Source organism: Talpa occidentalis, unplaced genomic scaffold, assembly GCF_014898055.3.
Source record: "Talpa occidentalis isolate TD23 unplaced genomic scaffold, MPIMG_talOcc4v2.1 talOcc4.12, whole genome shotgun sequence".
NCBI classification, from domain to species: Eukaryota; Metazoa; Chordata; class Mammalia; order Eulipotyphla; family Talpidae; genus Talpa; species Talpa occidentalis.
In genome coordinates, this window is record NW_023601212.1 from 33,427,425 (window position 1) to 33,446,963 (window position 19,539).

The window sequence follows — 19,539 nt, forward strand, 5'->3', positions numbered from 1 at the left end:
CACTTAGTTTGGAATTTCTATTTGCATTATGATTTTAGACCCGCCACTGGCTCCTGTTTTCTTTATTCTGTGCACTTTTCCTGGACTGTTTGTACTTGCTGCAAAGACTCCTGTTGAGAACATGAACGAGGGCCTCCCCGGTGGCGCAGTGGTTGAGCACTGGGTTGCGAAGCTGCCCGCAGCCTCTGCAGCAATGGTTCGATCCCCGGCTGCTCCCCGGCCACCGAAGGAGGGTCCCACATGGTGTGCAGACCTCTCCTGCCATGCCCACTGCTCCCCTCAGCAGTGTACTTCGTCAGTCTGCCTGCTCTGCTCCCCGCTCTGGCTCTGGTGAATTCTCTTACCCTCCTGCGCTTTTGACTGTACCCAGTGCTTGTATAAATAAATAAATAAATAAAATCTTAAAAAAAAAATACACCCACTCATGGTGTACAAGGTCTACAATGTAATTAAGATTTTAAAATTAGATTAACGCTGATGAGAATGAGTGACATCAAGCCTCCAGTGGATGTATAAATTGGTATTACTTTATTGTAACCCATGTTGACACAATGTAGCAACAGTCTTCAAATTATACACTTTGATTCTCTAATTTCACTTTTTAGGCTCCAACCTAAAATCCTAAACAGTAAAAATTTTGTATGCAAAAATATTCATGTTTAATGTTGAAAAAAGTGTTCAGTTATCTTAGAAGAAATGATTAGATTAATTGGGATACATTAATTATTCAAAACATATGGCATATGGTATTAAGAATTAGAGTTTTGAAAAAGCTGTAGAACTTTGGAGAAATTGTTATGAAATTTGGCAAGAACCTAGAGTGCTCAGGTATGTACAGTGAACAATGTATACTAATTTCCTGTGTATGTGTGCAAGCAGAAGGTTCTGAAGGGAATGCGCCAAAACATTTGAGTGCTTTTTTTGTGGTGAATTACAGATTTTTATGCCTTTCCGTGCATTATATTCAGTCATATGTCTGTTGCATATAATATGAAGGAATATTTTTTTTTTGGAATACACATTTTCACAAAGCAAACAGGTGTGTGATGTAGTGAAGTATGTACTTTAATAGGAGACAGAAAATATGGACTTAAAGGCCATCAACCCATTTGCCTAGAATAAGTTTCTCTTTTGAGTCTGATTGCTCATCTAGAACAATCATAGTAATTATGATAATTTACAATCGTAATAAAAATTAAATGTAATAAATGAATGTTGCACACTAGAGACATTCAAAGTAGGACATTGCTTTCAAATGTGTAAATGTATTAAACTCCATAGGAGGTATAAAAGAAATTTTAGAGTTTAGATATTTTTTATATTTGGAAAACCAGAGAAGTAAAGAAGATTCATGTAAGAAGTTGGTATTTGAGGTGGAGTTTGAAAGATTTAATAATATTAATATGTTCCAGAAAGAAAGCTTAAGTTGAATATTTTGACTTGTTATGAGGTAAAATAGCAGGTCAGTCAAAATTGCAAGTTATTATTTATTAATTTTTGTATTCTACTAACAGCTATAAAAATAATGAGGGATCACATCCCAATTTATTCTTTGGATATTATAGGTTCCCTGTTATTTGACAGTGAAATATTAAGTGAATCCCAGTGAAATCTTTAACCTATAAGTTTATGAGAGTAGTATCCTTCCTTTCCAACTAATTTGTTTATACTGTCTTAATACAATTTTTTTCTCTGTAAGTAGAACTGTAAAGTTTGGCACTTAATATTTTCTGTTACTAGTAATTTTATACCTGTTTTGCATCTTTACTGCCCTATTTTCTGCCACAATGAGATTCATTCCTTTGTGTGTGTGTGTGTGTGTGTGTAATTCATGGAGTCTCATCTACATTTTCCTGTTCCATTTTGCTTTGTTCACTTTGCTATGTGTTGTTGTGGGCTATTTTGCTATCATCACATGCAAGAAATTCTAATGCTGTTGACCTCAATCTCATGATTCTGGAATATTATTTGAAGAATTTTGACCTGATATTAGTGCTAGGTAAGTATTATCATGATAGATTTGGCTTGAGGAATTTGATGTCTCCTTTAAAAAAAAACAACACACATATGAAAGACAGTGACCTTAGTAATAGTACTGCAGAGTGCATTTGACTCACCTGTTAGCAAACATTAAAAAATGCATATATTTAATAAGAGATAAGTAATGTACACAAAACACATGCAAAATTAATGAGGAAGAGGAGGAAATTTTGTTATTTTTTAAAATTATTTTTCCATAGAAGAACTGGGGTGTAGGCCAGAGGAGGGGGTGAGAGGACTCACCAGAGACAGAGTGGGGAGTAGAACAGGCAGATTTACTGAAATACACTGCTAAGGGGAGCAGCAGGTGGGACAGGAGAGGTCTGCTGCGCCATATGTATATTAATTAGTTCCCGGGCTGGGGATCAGATTCAGGCCTTAGCAGTGATAATGCTGAGACTTAACCCCTAGGCCATGAAACAGGCCCGACAGGAGGAAATTTAATACTCAGTGTAATATTCTCCACTTGGTACACATGCACTCAACCTCCGGTGTTAAAGATTTGACCAGAGCTTAAATGGTTATGTTAGACTAGGAATTTTGAGGAAAAATTAAATCTGACAAAATATAAATAAAACCAAATGAAAATGAAAACCTGCTTGAAGGTATAGAAGAATTTACAATGCAGAGAAAGTCTTGGGAAGATGAACATCCGGAGATGAATGTCCAACATTTGGTATCACACTTTACCTTCGAGCCGATTCCCTGACTCTAGAAGCTATGCAGAATCACACCTGCTGCTTTCTATTTCTTGAGGTAGCCACAGAGGTCTGCCTACTTACAAGGAGAGGTTAACTAAATTGAACCTTTTGCTGGGGCAGTGTCAAGTAGTGCATATGGGAAGCATTGCATTGAAGAAGGCAAAAGAACCCACCAACTTTAGTCTGAAAAGTCAGGAATGCATGCTGTAATTGCTCAGATAACCACAGTAAGAGCAGCTTAAAATGAGTGTATAACCACCAAATAGATGGGGAATGTAGAAGGGCAAAATAAGACGGGAGAGAAGAACACAGAATACCTGGTTCAACAGAAAATCTATATAAGGATGGCAGTTTTTAATCTAAAAAACATTTTAAATTAAAAATGCGTAATCATGTTTGAATATTACTATTTTAAAACAAATTACATACCATGTCAAAGAATCTCAGAAATGAGAGAGAGTTCAGGAAGGTAAAATTTTACAAAACTCAAATTTCAAATAAGTCAATGTGTAAGATTTGGTCAGACAGTTGCTAGGATGGACTGATCTCACTGGGTGGAATAGTGTGAGAAAAATTGCCAAGGTGGAAATTCCAGGAAACATGTTTGGGGCATAGTAAGTATACCAAGGTTGTCCATAAAAGTCATTTGGGGAAATTTCAGGAGAATTGAAACCCTGAAAGCTTGGGGGGAAAAAAAAAGATAAATGTGAACTCTATTATAGTAGAAGGCAACTAGCTCCTAGACTTTGTTTGATATTGCAGAAACTAGCAATGTTACAGAGCAACGCCAATATAAAACGGGTTGCCTGACTGTGGGTCCTCAGCCACGTGCTTAAAGGGAACTTATTAATGCTAAACTGCAGACACACACAAAAGGTTGATAAAAGATTTGTTTACAGGAGAAGGGGAAATGGGGAAATGAACAATTCAGGGAGAAAAAGAGGGAGGCTAGGTATTTACCCAAAGGACACAGAAACATCACTTCCAAAGAATACCTGCACCCCTATGTTTATAGCAGCACTATTTATAATAGCTAAGCTTTGGAAACAGCCCAAATGCCCAAAAATAGATGACTGGATCAAGAAGATGTGGTACATATACACCATGGAATATTACTCAGCATTCAAAAAAGATAAACACATGCCATTTGCAGTAACATGGATGGCGCTGGAAGGGATCATGCTCAGCGAAATAAGCCAGAAAGAAAAAGAAAAATACCGGATGGTCTCACTCATAGCAGGAATCTAGAAAACTTAAATAAGGGACCAGGAAAATGAATAACTATAAGAAAGTGAAAATCAAAATCAACAAAAAACTATGAACCAGAGACACTTTTTTGGGGGGTGGGGGGTGGGATGGGAGGGATTGGGGTCAGAATGGGGGGTTGCAATTGTATGGGGAATATAAAAATAAAATTTATTATTAAAAAAAAGAAAAAAAAAATCGCAGCTCACAAAAGAAGGCCAGACTCACGTGCTAAACTTAAACAAGGTGAATGACTACTAAAAAAAAAAAAAAAAAAAAAAAAAAAAAAAAAAAATGTAAATGTGCCCTACGCATTCTGCTGACCTGGTATGCCAATGACCAGCTGAGCTGGTGAAAACCAAACACGCTATGTGGACAAGAGAGTGACCCCCGGCCACATGGCCAGTTAAATACTCAAATGGAGAACATAGTTGCTTGACTCCATGCTCAGGTCCTTGCTCCCTCCCCTTTGGTGATCATGGGACTTGTAGTTCCCAGTGTCTGGATGGAGTGGGGGTGGAGTCCACAAAGCCTGTATGGAGTTTGCTCAGGACATCGTTTCCCCCTAAGAGTAAGTGTTCATCAGATTTCTACAATATAAATGTCAAACAAGAATTTGTTCTAACAGGCTCCTTCTTAGACATCTGACCCAATGTTTACCCAAGTGAAATCATTATTAAAAATCATCATTAAATCATTAATCATTATTAAATCATTAAATCATTATTAAATCATTATTAACATTATTAATGTTTACCCAAGTGAAATCATTACCCTGGAAGAAAAAAAAAGAAACCCTGAAGGGTTTATTTAAATATTTAAATATTTCAAGTTATTATGGCCTGTTAAATTTTGTCTCTAACAGAAGTTTTAGAGTCTCAGAAGTCTCTGTAATAATGGCTTTTTCCTGTCAGTATTGGGGTACTAGTACAGAATTTACAGAAGAAGGTAGCCTATTGGAAGTTTTTTTAAAAATAAGTTAATCTGGAAGGGACTATGTAAAATTTAGGAAGATCATTTAGAAGGCTTTATAGTTTTCTTGTTATAATGAAAGTGTTACAGTTTTTTGATCGAACTTTCCACAGACATATTAGTGTGAAGATGAAGGAGGAGTGCCAGTACAGGACTAAGTAGAAAAGGAGTCACCGTAAGTACTTTTCCACACTTAACCTTTGCTTCTTCTTTGATATATGCAACATTTTCTCTGTCCAGATAGGAAGGATTTGGAGCAAACTTCTTTGGTCCCATGGTATTCTTGAAGAGTAGCAGTTGAATGAAATGAAATCTCATATATACTTTCTTGTTTTATCATTTATATATTTATATCCTTAAAATGGGACTATTTATACAACTTGAGAGAGAATCTACAAACCTAACCTCAACTATAGAGAGTCCGTTTTTGGACAGAAAAGGTAATTCCTTCCCTGAGTTAAAACATACCCAGAAACTCCTGGTTTCTTAAATATGGTAAACATTGATAAAAGTTCGGAATCCCTTAGCAGTATAATTTTAAAATGCCACAGTCTCAACTAGTAAAAGGCACATTTCTTTTCTTGGTGATTTATTTGTATCTCTAGGCTCCAGAATCATCATTTAGGATGCATCTCTACAAAATAGGTGGGAACAATTTATTGCATACTTAATCCTTTTCATCAACCTTAAATTATGAATTGACAGTCTCCTTTGAGATGTTTTTAATAATTAAACAGTAAGATACGCCAACCTTTCCATTATCTTTTAGTGTACTGAATATTAAATTGTTGATCTTTTTTCACTTATAGTTACTATTACTTTATGCTGTTCACTATCAGACTGCCCACTGTATTCATTACACAGTCCATAATTGAATATAGTTGTGTGGAGTTCTGGCTTTTAAATGAAAATTACTGTAGCAGCAAGGTAGATGTAACCCACTTCAATTTATTTTAATTTTTTCAGTATACTTGAAAGTTTTTTCACTATTTGGAAGTGCCATGGTAAAATGTAATAGTTGTGTGATCGTATGCCTGTCACACTCACTGTAAGGTAGTGCTGTGCAAGGAATGAAATCCAAGAAGAGTAGAGCTGGCAATAAGGTACTTAGAGTCATATGAGAGTAGAGAGTGAAGGTGACAAGCAGAATCTCAGAAAGTTGTTGAAGTTAAATGACAGTGTGTTTTCAGTGCACGGAAAAATGTCTGGTAACAAAGACAAGCTGCAAATATTGGCTATCCTTTTCTAAACTCTCCCTAGTTGCTGTCTTTATAGCAGACCTAATTCCATAAAGTGATAACTTGGTACTATTCCAAATTGCCTTGTTAGCAAATTTTGCTGAACACAAAGTCTGACTTGGGTGAAAGTTTGAGCTTGGACTGTTGTGTCTATGCATTCTCCTTAATATGCGACATGAGTCTCTCTGTACAGAAACATTTTCTCAAATATCTAATAAAATTTCTTGCTTACTTGAATTTAATAAGTTAATCCTCTGTTTTTCTTCTAAATGTAACTCAAGGGAATGAGAAACAAGGAACTGTTGAGATGTATTAAATCATTAGCTGGCATAATTTTTGAGAATTTCTGTACAAGGTGTTCTTAATATTCAAAAGATCTTAATTTTCTAGTATGTAGGAAATAAACTGCTCATTTAAATATTTCAAGTTATTATGGCCTGTAAGTTTTATCTTTAAATACTTTAAATGAGAAACAAATAGGCTAAATTAGCAAATGTCCACAGTAGCATCCTTTTAAAATTTTTTCCGAAAGATGAAAGGACACAGAAACATCACTTCCAAAGAACACCTGCACCCCTATGTTTATAGCAGCACTATTTACAATAGCTAAGCTTTGGAAACAGCCCAAATGCCCAAAAATAGATGACTGGATCAAGAAGATGTGGTACATATACACCATGGAATATTACTCAGCATTCAAAAAAGATAAACACATGCAATTTGCAGCAACATGGATGGCGCTGGAAGGGATCATGCTCAAGGGTTTTTTTTTCCTCAAGGGTTTTACAATAATTTACAATAATTTTTTTCCTCAAGGGTTTTACAATAATTTAATTTTATGAACTATTCTTTGAATTCTAAGTCCTGGCCCTAGTAAGACATATTTGTGCAGTTGACTGAAATAATCACTACTGTGATGAGAAAAGATTGATAAAGGAGCTTTATTTTGAGAGTCAAACAGTGCTAATCTGGGAAGCAGTACCAGAAAGAGTTCTGTACTCAGAGAATGGGTCAGCTGTACCCATTCTCCTGAGATTTCAGCTTATATACTATTGTAAAAAGTGGGCAGCACACAATAAAGAGCTTATCAATTATTTGTTTTAGAAGCAGACATCTTGTAATTTCCTAACATTCTTAGGTAAAGATAAGAGGTCCGGGAGTGCATTGTGTACACTTATGGGGGTGTTTTCTCCCCCATACAGTACAGCACAGTCTATGCATTGGAAAGGAAAGAATTAGATCATAAAATTTTTATCTTAAAAGATGTCTTTTGTGGATGTGTGGGTCTGGTCAAACATTCCAGTGTTGGTATCCTTCAGACTGTGGCAACATAGTATAGGAGTTTGGAATTATGAGGTCTGGGTTTTAGGAGCAACCCAGGATGTTTTCACAGCCACACTGCTCCGTCCTAGCTGGCTCTGGCCTCTGGCCTCTTGCCTTTTTTCTGTGCTCAGAATGCTGATTCTGTTTATCCCAGATTTCATAGTCACAGTGATGGAGGATGAGCATAGAAAAGTTGGAAAGGAGGTGCCACAAGACCAGAAACCTGGCTCACATAATGCCTGGAGCTGGAGGTAGGGGGAGAAGTGATTAACAATCATTAAAACAGGATTAGGAACTAAAACTCCTTAGGCCCCAAGGCATAGACCCCAGCAAAGTGTCAGATGCTGTTAGTGTAATAGGATGTTTGAGGTAAAGATAAGGAGATTAAGGGCACTGTAGAATTGCTGGTCCCTTTCAAATTTTACAGTTAACCAAAATCAACAGCAAACTGGCCACTTCACAAAGGAATTGTAACAGGGTGGTCCCCAGGAAAGGGTGAGGTTCCAGGATTTTAGCCCCACCAAAAAGGAGGGTGGAGCTGAGCAGGGAGAGAAAGCAGCTGCAGAGGAGATGGAGGAAGAAAGGAGGCAAGATGGAGAGCCAGAAGGAGACATGGAGGAGGCACATGGAGCAGAGAGACACGTGAAGAAACTGCACTTGCCTTTTGGTCGTGGACTGGGTGACACAGATGTGGGTGAGAGACCCATGGGGAGGTGACAATGGTGTTTTTTGTCTTGATTTTGGTTTTTGCTCTTTTCCCTCCAGACTTGTCTGGTTGTTTCTGACCCTTTTCTGTGGGTCCCCACTGGAAGATGCTTTAGACTTGTGGCAGGCTTTGGGATTTTGCTCTGGGCCATCCCGCTTGGTAGACTTTTACCCACGAGGGGACGGGTAACTTTGGGTGCTTGATTTAGAAACTATATTTTTTGTCTTTTCTGTATTGTTCACTAATTGTATTAAAGTTCCTTCCCACTAAAGTCTCATTTGTTTTGTGTTGATGTGGTGGATGGCAGAACCTATTTAGAGCAGGCAGGTTTGCGGGATATCAGCTGCCCCTCTCCCTGACTTGTAACAGATTGAGCCCCTCCCAAAGGAGACTCTATCAGTGCAGACTCTGCACTAGCCCTGGGCAGCAGTCCTTCTGCCCACTTGTGACTATGCAGGTGCTTCTTGTCACCAACTCTCTCCCTCTGCAGGGCAGCAGCCTTCCTGCCTACTGGTGACCTACACCATGCCGGGGCTTCTCTTCACTCACCTCCCTCAGCCGAGGCAGCTCTCCTTAAGGCCGCCTGCCTGTGAAGGGCAGGCCTCTCTCTTAGCAAACCTGACCTTTTCAAGGCAGCTTTCTGTCCACTTGTGTCTATGCAAGTGTCCTTTATTCTTCTCTCCCTTTTTATAATAAACTTGCTCTTTGGATATCTAACGTCTCTGTCTCGTGGAGAAACTTGCCTGGGAAACTCGCTGTGTGCTGCTGAAAGAGGAGCTCTGGTGAAACTTTTCCCAGAGTGAACCTAAGGACCCTGCTCTCTGAACCTGTTACAGGGCAAACCCCAATATAAAATGGGGTTGCTCAGGACATCCTGTCGCCCTAGCAAACCCAACAACTCCAAAACAACTTCAATAGTAGTGGTAGACTATTCTTTTAGCTTCTTACTTATCTGGCACTTGGCTTTAGGTATGTCTTGGCCCAAAATGATCAAGATATGGAGAAGTACAAAGTATGACCATGGTCATGGTCAAATTAACATACATCATCATATTGCTCAGTATGGTTGTATTATTCATATTAAATTATGGTCAATATGGTCATATGTAAAAATGCAACTTGTGGTAAAGAATGGGGCTTATTCAGAGTACAAGAAAACATGAAATAAATGTAAGGACATATTTAACTTCTACTTAAATACTTCCTTTTTGAACAAATATCTTTTAAATGTGGGAAAATTGAACGCAGTCATGAAATACTGTCGAGGTAACTTACTAGCAATATCTTAAGTACTAAGATTCTGTGATCTTTATAACAGAAAGTAATAAGTAATGAAAGGTGTGATTGCCTGCATTTCTCTACTGAGCATTTGGGTTTTTTCTTTAGAAGGTTATCACTAGGAGCCATAATAAAAAAAAAAAAAAAGTTGTTTTATATACACATCTAAACCATACCTTTTTAAAAGGAAAATCAGATGGGTATTTCCTTAACTAAATAATCAAACTTAGTGTTTCTGGCATGATAGAATAAAATGGCTTCCTTTGCCTCCAATGTGATGCATTGAGAAGCTTACAACATTGCATATGTTTTATTGCAGAAAAAATTTTTATCAAATCTTCTCATTAGGAAACAATCCAATTTGCAAGACTTTCTGTGAAACAAGTGGTCTGCACTCTTCAGCAAATCAGTGACATAAAAGGCACAGAGGAGTGAATGAGCTGATTAGATTAGAGGAGATGGAGGAAATGTGACAACTAAATGCAATGTCTGCTTCCTGGTTAACTCCTGAATAAGAAAAAAAAAAAAATGAACAGAAACAATTCTAAAGGACATCATTAGAACAACTGGCAATTTGAATAGGGTCTGTATCTTAGATCCTGAGGTTTTTCAATCAACGTAAATTCCCGAGTGTGATGGCAGCATTGTTTGCAGGAGAATGTTTTTGTTCTTTGGAGATGTGTGCTGAAGTTATTTAGAGTTGAAGTGTCAAAGCCTGCAAGTAGCCCTCAAGTGGCTGTGGAGGAAAAACTTGTATATAGTGAATTAAATAAAGCAAATGAGGCAAACTGTTTAAATTGGTGAATCAACAGAATCCAAACATTCAATGTATTATTCTTGCAACTCTTAAATGTGTGGACTCTTACAAAATAAAACATTGGGAAATGCATATTACAAACCAGAAATTTAGATTGGGTAAACTATATAAAGTAGAATGAATCCAGTTGTTACCAGTTATATCACACTCCATTTTCATAATAATCACAATGCCCTTTTGCTCTCTGGATGAAATTTGCACAGTATATGACCTACTTATGGCATCATTTTTAAAAATAGATACCATGATTGTGTTCTCTAGTGGGTCAATTCTTGGATACAACTACTCTATTACAATAATGTCCTTGCAGATTTCCAGAATTTCCCCTTGGGGTTGGTACTGCCCTTGAGAACAACTGGGTTAATGATTTGCTAGTGTAGCAGGGCTATTACCCTGAGACATCACTGGGGTAAAAACATGAAGATGTGTTTTTGCTAAATAGGTGAGAGGCCCCCATGATGTCAGTCTGTATGCATTAATTCACCTGAAGGTTTGAGTTTGGGCTGTGTCATGAAGGAGAATTATAGGTGAGGAATGGCAGGTGTTATAGTGTGTCTGTCTTTCACCTGGTCACAGATTTTGTTTTAGCTCCTTGGAGGAATAAGTTGAAGAGGCTCAGCTTTCTGCAGGGTCTCTGAGGGAGATGTGAACATCAATGTATGTTTGGGCAGTGATACCCTAATAACACTGCTGAGTGCTATTTGTCTCTCTGTTTCTTAAAATTTATACCATGGAGGGAGTTTTCCTCATGCCCTTGGATGAATCTTGGGTAGGCTCATGCATTTTCTTATTACTAGTATGTGACAGGTGTTAACTAGCAGTAGGTAACTCTTAAAATGTTTTGTCCATATATTAGAAAACTGCATTCCAAGGTACAGATTTCCTTATCTCCAGTTAGGGCTGTAGTGAGTGGGGCCCTGCCCTCTCCAAGAGGGTGTGGTTGACTTCTTTTCTCCTAGATCTTTCCCCTTCCTTCACTAGCTCCCCTCATTACTGATTCCATCAAAAAGAGCTGGGAATTGGGAGTTGAAAAGGGGAAAGGAGGTCAGAGAGTGTCACCCAATAGGTCTTAAAGGGACTTTCAGTGACTCTGGGTCTGACAGACGGGGAGAGTGCATTCCTGGAATTTAGGGGTTCCCCTCCTGGACTGTGCTGACTGTATGTGCGCGATGACATCACTTCCCTTTCAGCCCTAGTTTGCCGTCAGGCCCCAGGCTGACACTCTCTCTCACTGGCCCCACATTTGGTCCATGGGAAACACCCATCAATCCCATGCCTGCCTATGTGTAGCTCTTGCCATTGTAATGGCTGAGAACCCATGCAATTTCTCAGGCCAGCACCAGGCTCTCATATACTCTTCTTCCAAACTACTCAGAAGACAGGTTTTCCATGCCACAGAAGTCCTCTTTGCCAGGGAAGTGGAACTATGCTTTGGCCCTTCCCTTTGGGGAAGGGGTGCTTCTCACCATAATCAGTGGCTCTCCCCAATTAAGTATTTTCACAAATCCTCTCTGATTCCCTATTACCTTGATTTTTTTTTTTTAATCATCTTGATTTGACTTTAGAGTTTCAAAATCTGAACCTTGTTCTGAAATTGTTATAGGGCAGGGAGAGGAGCACCCCAGACCCTGCAAACCTGCCTACTCTAAATGGGTTCTGCCATCCGCCTCATCAACACAAAATATGTGAGACTTTAATGGGAAGGAACTTTAATACAATTAGGAAACAATACAGGAAAAGCAAAGAATCTAGTTTCTAAATCAAGCACCCAAAGTTACCTGTCCCTCATGAGTAAAAGCCCACCCAAGCAGGATTGGCCCAGAGCAAGACCCCAAAGCCTGCCACAAGTCTAAAGCATCTTCCAGTGGGGACCCACAGAAAAGGGTCAGAAACAACCAGACAAGTCTGGAGGGAAAAGAGCAAAATCAAAATCAAGACAAAAACCACCATTGTCACCTCCCCACAGGTCTCTCACCCACATCTGTGTCACCCAGTCCACGACCAATAGGCAAGCAAGTTTCTTCACATGTCTCTTGGCTCCATGTGCCTCCTCTAGGTCTCCTTCTGGCTCTCCATCCTGCTTCCTTCCTTCCTCAGTCTCCTCTGCAGCTTCTTCTCTCCCTTCTCAGCTCCACCCTCCTTTTTGGGTGGGGCAGGGAACCTGGAATCTCCCCCTTTCCTGGGGACCATCTTGTTAAAAAAAATCTCATGTTGAAATTTTCTAGCTTTTGGATAGAAGCTCAGTGGAATCACCCAACTTTCTATTCTCCTTAAGTTTCTTAGGTAACAATGCCTGGGAGGCAAGGAGGTTATATAAATTTGACTTTGCACTCCACCACCTGTCCTGGGGCATGGTTCTTAACCGATTTGTAAAACCAAAGGTTGCATGCGTAAAAAGGATTATTGCCAAAAGTAAATCTTTTAGGCCGGAACTTGGGAAGGCTCAGTAACTTGGAGTGTTACTATTTTCTCTTCTGTTTCTGTATAGAACCACATGCTGCTCCAATACTTTCAGAGTTTGCAGATTTGCGAATGTGAGATGTTTTCTTGAAACGTGCCTCAGCATGCTTAAGGTAGGCATCCCAAACTGGCCATGATGAGGCATTTCCGTAGCTTCATAGGGTGGAGCTGAGCAGGGAGAGAAGAAGCTGCAGAGGAGACTGAGGAAGGAAGGAAGCAGGATGGAGCCAGAAGGAGACGGAGGAGGCGCATGGAGCCGAGGGACACATGAAGAAACTGTGCTTGCCTTTTGGTCGTGGACTGGGTGACACAGATGTGGGTGAGAGACCCATGGGGAGGTGACAATGGTGGTTTTTGTCTTGATTTTGATTTTGCTCTTTTCCCTCCAGACTTGTCTGGTTGTTTCTGACCCATTTCTGTGGGTCCCCACTGGAAGATGCTTTAGACTTGTGGCAGGCTTTGGGGCCTTACTCTGGGCCAATCCTGCTTTGGTGGACTTTTACCCAGTGCACCACCAGGGCACTGGAGTAGAAGAGGCTATGCTGGACTGTAAGCACCTGTGAGATACCCCAGAGACCCCCAGTACAGCCTGGTGAGATTTTGAAGGAGCCCAAATCCTGCTTGGTGTTTTTGTGGGAAGTAGCAGTGAAATCTGTTATTACTGATACAGTGAACCATTCACCAAGTGATCCAAAGTAAGGAACATACTTAACAGATTTCTTAAGGCATTTCCTTTGCTTTTCCAGGAATCAGGGCTTTGTTGAAAGTAGGAAGAAGTGGGAGGTGTTGGTATTGTTGTCGTTTTTTGGAGTCTGTGGGTTTGGAGTGCGGGGTCCTTAGGTTCACTCTGGGAAAGGTTTCCCCAGAGCTCCCGTTTTAGCAACATGTGGTGAGTTTCCTAGGTGAGTTTCTCCATGAGATAGAGACATTATATTGAAAGGGCAGATTTATTAGGGAAGGGATAAAACAGTTGCGTAGACACAAGCGGGCAGGAAGAGCTGCCCCAGAAGGGATAGGTTTGCTAAGAGAGGTCTGCATGGTTGCAGGCGGGCGTCCTTGACAGGTCACGGGCAGGCAGGAAGGCTGCTGCCCTGCAGAGGGAGAGAGTTGGTGAAAAGAAGCTCCTGCATAGTCACAGGTGGGCAGCGGGATTGCTGCCCCAGCCAGTGCAGAGACTGCACTGATATAGTCTTCTTCTGTTTGGGAGGGGTCACTCCTTGTGAGCTGTCAGTTGGTTGATAATTTTGGATAACTATGTAGAATTTGAAAGGGACTGGAGATTTTACAATGGGCTCAATCTCCATATCTTTACCTTTGGGGTCTGTTGGGCTCAATCTCCATATCTTTTACCCTTGGGCCTGTGCTCTAGACAGCAGTCTGATACCTGCTTGGATGTTATGCTTTGTAATCTAAGTGTCTGCACCTCAGGATACTAGTGTGGTCTGCACCTCAGGATACTAGTTTCTGCAACTGTGTTGATGGTTATGCTAATCTCTTCTGTCCCCATCTCCTTGTGTGAGCCAGGTTTCTGGTCTCATGGCACCTCCTTTTTTTTAAAAAGTTTTTTTCTGTTCTTGTCCTCCATCATTATCAGTCTCATCTAGCCTTTTAGCAAGGAAGCTAAGGTTTCAGAGAGCTTACTCCCCTTCCCCCAACCTCTGCCTGCTTCATGTTCCCTTGGAATGGTTTCAGAAGGCCGAACCACCATTCCTAATGGAGATTTGGAAAACCTCTGTGGTGGAGTTAGGCTGGTGGGGAGGGCCTTGAGCCAGTGTTGTATTGGTCCACAGAGTCGGGCACAGATACCATCACTTTCATTTGGGTGTCAACATCATTCTGATACTTCCAAAGACAAATCTGGGCAAGTTTCAGAAATTCTTCCAGAATTTATAGAAATACAGATAGAAACTTTGAAAAGAAAGCATCTGGAATCAGAAGGGAAAACTGAGGCAGATGGAGAAGGATAAATTAAATAATAACACAAGTTCTTCCCTGAGCTGTAGACATATCTGTCTACGTAGCTAAACCATACCTGAAATGTGTGTTAGACATAGACCATATATGAGTATGCATATGTATAGTATTCTTTCATTTTTAAGGTTTAAGGCTATAAAGTCTATAGCATGTGCCTGATTCATCTTGAAACTGGAGTTCCTTTGAGATATTTCCTTTTTTTTTTTTAATTGGATAGTTTGTTTTTTTTTTTAAAGATTTATGTATTTATGCATACAAGAACTGGGGTGTAAGCCAGAAGTACAGGTGGTGAGAGGATTCACCAGAGAGAGTGGGGACCAGGACAAGCAGATCTACTGAAATACACTGCTGAGGGGAGCAATGGGGAAAGGAGAGGTCTGCTGTGCCACGTGGGTTGCTCCCTGGCAGGCTGGGGATCGAACTCGTGCTGCAGTGGCTGGGGATAGCTTGATAATGCTGTCTTTATCCCCTGTGCCACCAGGGTGGCCCACTTTTAAGATATTTTCTATTATTCCTGCCTGGTAATAGGAGCAACACAAGGGAGACAGAGGTAATGATCAAATAGGATATAAGATGTGTATGCATCACAGTAAATAACAGAAAACTTAGTAGTCTCATGATGAAGAAATGGCTTTGTTCTTAGTAATATTGTTATAGGACAGGGAGAGGGGCAGCCCAAACCCCGCAAACCTGCCTATTCTAAATGGGTTCTGCCATCCGCCGCATCAACACAAAACACATGAGACTTTAATGGGAAGGAACTTTAATAAAACTAGGAAACAATACAGGTAAGGCAAAGAGTCTAGTTTCTAAGTGAAGCACCCAAAGTTACCCGTCCCCTCGTGGGTAAAAGTCCATCCATATGGGTATGGCCCAGAATAAGGCCCCAAAGCCTGCCACAAGTCTAAAGCATCTTCCAGTGGGGACCCACAGAAAAGGGTCACAAACAACCGGACAAGCCCGGAAGGAAAAGAGCAAAATCAACATCAAGATAAAAGCTGCCATTGTCACCTCCCCATGGGTCTCACCCACATCTGTGTCACCCAGTCCACGACCAAAAGACAAGCACAGTTTCTTCACGTGTCTCTAGGCTCCATGCGCCTCCTCCAGGTCTCCTGGCTCCATCCTGCTTCCTTCCTCAGTCTCCTCTTCAGCTTCTCCCCTTCCTGCTCAGTTCCACCCTCCCTTGGGTGGGGCAGGGAACCTCCCCCTTTCCTGGGGACCACCCTGTTGCAATATGGCATTTTATAGTTATAAAGAATCATAAAATATAAAATTCTTTAACAAAGTCTACCTGCTATAGAACTCTTGAGTATACAAGTTTACACTTTCATTCAGTGATTCTGCCTTTGGAGGGAGAGGACAGTAAGACCCAATAAATTAATTCCCCTTAGTGGGAAAGCTTTTCTAAGAATACATGAGTTATAGTTTTATGAAATCTTAGCAGAATGAGCAGTGTCAGTGTGGAGTTCAAATTATCATTGCCACATTTGTCTCATGCTACGTCTTCACCTTTCTTCATTCTTAGAAAAGCAGCCAACCTCTTAATTTTACAGAATTTTCAAATGAGTTCTCTCTACATTCCTATCAAAGGAACACAGGAAATCATATACATCATAATCAAAAGTAAAAAAACCTCATAAATGCATGAATTAAAACTAACCTAACCTTGGGCTTCCAAAATTAGGTGACTCTAGATCTCTGGAAAGACTTTTATTCTTCTCTCACTTCACTTCTCAGATGGTTTCCCAACCCAGATAATAAGGATTTTTACAAGGGATCACTGCTGTTTCAAATGCTTATGCTCTGTCCATAAATACTCAGGTGGGGCCTCCCCGGTGGTGCAGCGGTAGAGCCCTGGGTTGCGAAGCTGCCCGCGGCCTCTGCGGCGCTGGTTCAATCCCCGGCTGCTCCCCGGCCACCAGAGGAGGGTCCCACATGGCGCGCAGACCTCTCCTGCCGCCCGCTGCTCCCCTCAGCAGTGTACTTTGGTCCTTCTGCCTGCTCTGCTCCCCGCTCTGGCTCTGGTGAATTCTCTCACCCTCCCGCGCTTCTGACTGTACCCAGTGCATGTATAAACAAAACAAACAAATAAATAAATAAAACATGCCTCTATTAAAAAAAATAAAATTAAATTAAAAAAAAATAAAATAAATACTCAGGTGACTGGCCAAAGTGCAAAAGCTGTGGCGGCATATTGTCATACAAAGCTAGACTTGAGACTAACCCAGCTGAAATAGAGACATCATCATAATTCTTAACACTTGCAAGCACTTAGCACCATGTCCAATGCTAAACATTTCCAAGCTTTATCTCATGTAGTATCACAATGATCCATTTAGGGAGATAACGCTGGATGCCCCTGTTAGTGCCCCATTTCTACAGATGAAGAAACTGAATCTTGGAGAGAGTAGGTAAGTCAAGTGCACCACGGTGGCACACTGCCCAGTTCCAGGGGCACCGTCTCATCCTGAGCAGCTCCTGCCTTGCACAGTCATCAAGGGTTACAGGGCTAACTCTCAAGTTCTCTGACTCAAGTTCTCAAGTCCTCTGACTTCAGAATCCACGTGCTTTCTGTACTATATATAATTGGACTTGTGAGTCGAGGTGGAAGGAACAAGTACAATGATTAATCATAGAGAACAGATAATGGGGCCTCCCCTGTGGCGCAGTGGGTTGAGTGCCACACTGTGAAGCTGTCCACAGCCTCTGCAGCACTGGTTCGATCCCGGCTGGCCAATGAGACTCCCACATGATGCGACAGATCTCTCCTGTCTCGCCTGCTGCTCTCCTCAGCAGTGTATTTCATCAGTTCCAGTGTATTTCAACAGAACCTGTTCTGTTCCCTGCTCTGTCTCTGGTGAATCCTCTCACCCTCCCGCGCTTCTGGCCTGTATCCTGGTTCTTGTATAAATAAAATAAATCTTTTTAAAAAAAGAACAGAAAATGAGTTCTGTTAACAGGTCTCAAACTAGAATTGGAAGGGAACTTATATTATCTCAATTTTGCGCTGTGAAGCTGTCCGCAGCCTCTGCAGCATGGGTTTGATTCCTGGCGGGCCAGGCAGATTCCCACATGGTGCGGCAGACCTCTCCTGTTGTGCCTGCTGCTCCCCTCAGCAGTGCTTTCGGTCTGTCTGCTTGTTCTGCTCCCATCTCTGTCTCTGGTGAATCCTCTCACACTCCCACATCTCTGGCCTGTACCCCAGCTATTGTATAAATAAAAAATAAATCTTTAAAGTTTTTTTTTTTTCTGATTTGGGAGCAATAATAATCACACCCACCCTTTTCTATGTTGCAGGGTGCTGGTAAATATTCTGGCAGCCTCAACCATGTAATCAGAAAAAGGCCTGTAATCTAGGTGTAATAGTTATGAGTTCCTTAAACACATTCTCTCTGAGTTCATGACAAACCCGACAGATGCTTAATTCTACATTATTGTTTAGGGACAAAGTCTAGAGAATATTTAATGATTGTTTTTCTAACAATGACAAATTTTTAATTTACATGCTTCATTTTAGCATATTTGATATTAGACTACTGAACCTTGACTGGAAGCATGCAGTGTGTTCTTATACTTTATTCCATTACATACCCTGTTTAACTAAGTATTTAGTTATTTGACTTTCACATTAAACAAATAATCTGCAAAAACTACAACAGCATTCATTCTGTTTCAAAGACAAGAATAGATGATAGTCTAGTATTTAATTAGATACTTGCCTTCATGTGCATTTCAGCAACAATCTAGCAAAACTGAATAATAGATGACAGTTTGATCTGACTTCATACAGCCCATTCCTCCAATTGCATCACATTAGACACAGAGGAATGCTGGGTGAGAGCAATTTAGTTAATTTTTCTTCAAACCATACTTCTCTATTTCCCAATAGCTCCTCCAATTCACTCCATGATTTTCCACGCTGTCAGCAGTGTGATAACGCTTGTCAGCAATGTACCTGCTACCTTGATTGAGAGTTATTTTCTAAAACATTGCTATTAGGACATGAGATAATGAGAAAAGAATGCCCAGCCTCTCCCTCCCTCTCCTTTCTCTCTCATCCTAAGAGGGGGCACTCATGGTGCTGGTCTGGATTTCTCACCTGGGAACCCGGGGCCCCATGACATCCCCATCTCAGTGTGGAGCTGAATAGAGGAATTCACAGGCTGCCATCTTGGCCTAGCCTTTACCAAAATGGGTAGACCATCTAATTGGATTGTCAAGCCAGTTACACTAAGCAGAGAGGGAGAATCTAGGTGGAAGGTAATAGGTTGAAAAACCAGGCAGATGCTATTGAATTTGAAGCAAGTGGTCAGAGCCAGATCCATGTATTACTGATAGGCATTGTGTTGTAATGATAGGCAAATTGTAATTCCTTTCCTCAAAAAAGCTCAGATAATAAGAAAACTACAATATGGGTGGATAATATGTTAGACTAGAGGTGTGTCCCAGGTTTGGGGGCATTAGATGGGAATAGAAGGAAGGCCAGGGACCATGTAGCAGGGAAGAAGTTTTGGGAAATGAACCTTGAAGGATGAATGGGATTTAAATCATTAGAAAATAAGGGGGAACTTTCTAGAAAAGGGCATCCTAGTGCAACTTCATCAAGTTGTCATATAGCAAATGGAGATGACAAAGATTTCAGAAGACCAGGACAAGATTGCAGAAGATTCAAGAAATGATACCTGTGAGGTGAGAAAGAGCCAGGTCATAAAGGGCCACCTGTTACATACTTAGAAATTGGACTTTATGTGTGGGCAATGGGAAATACTAAAGATTTTAAGT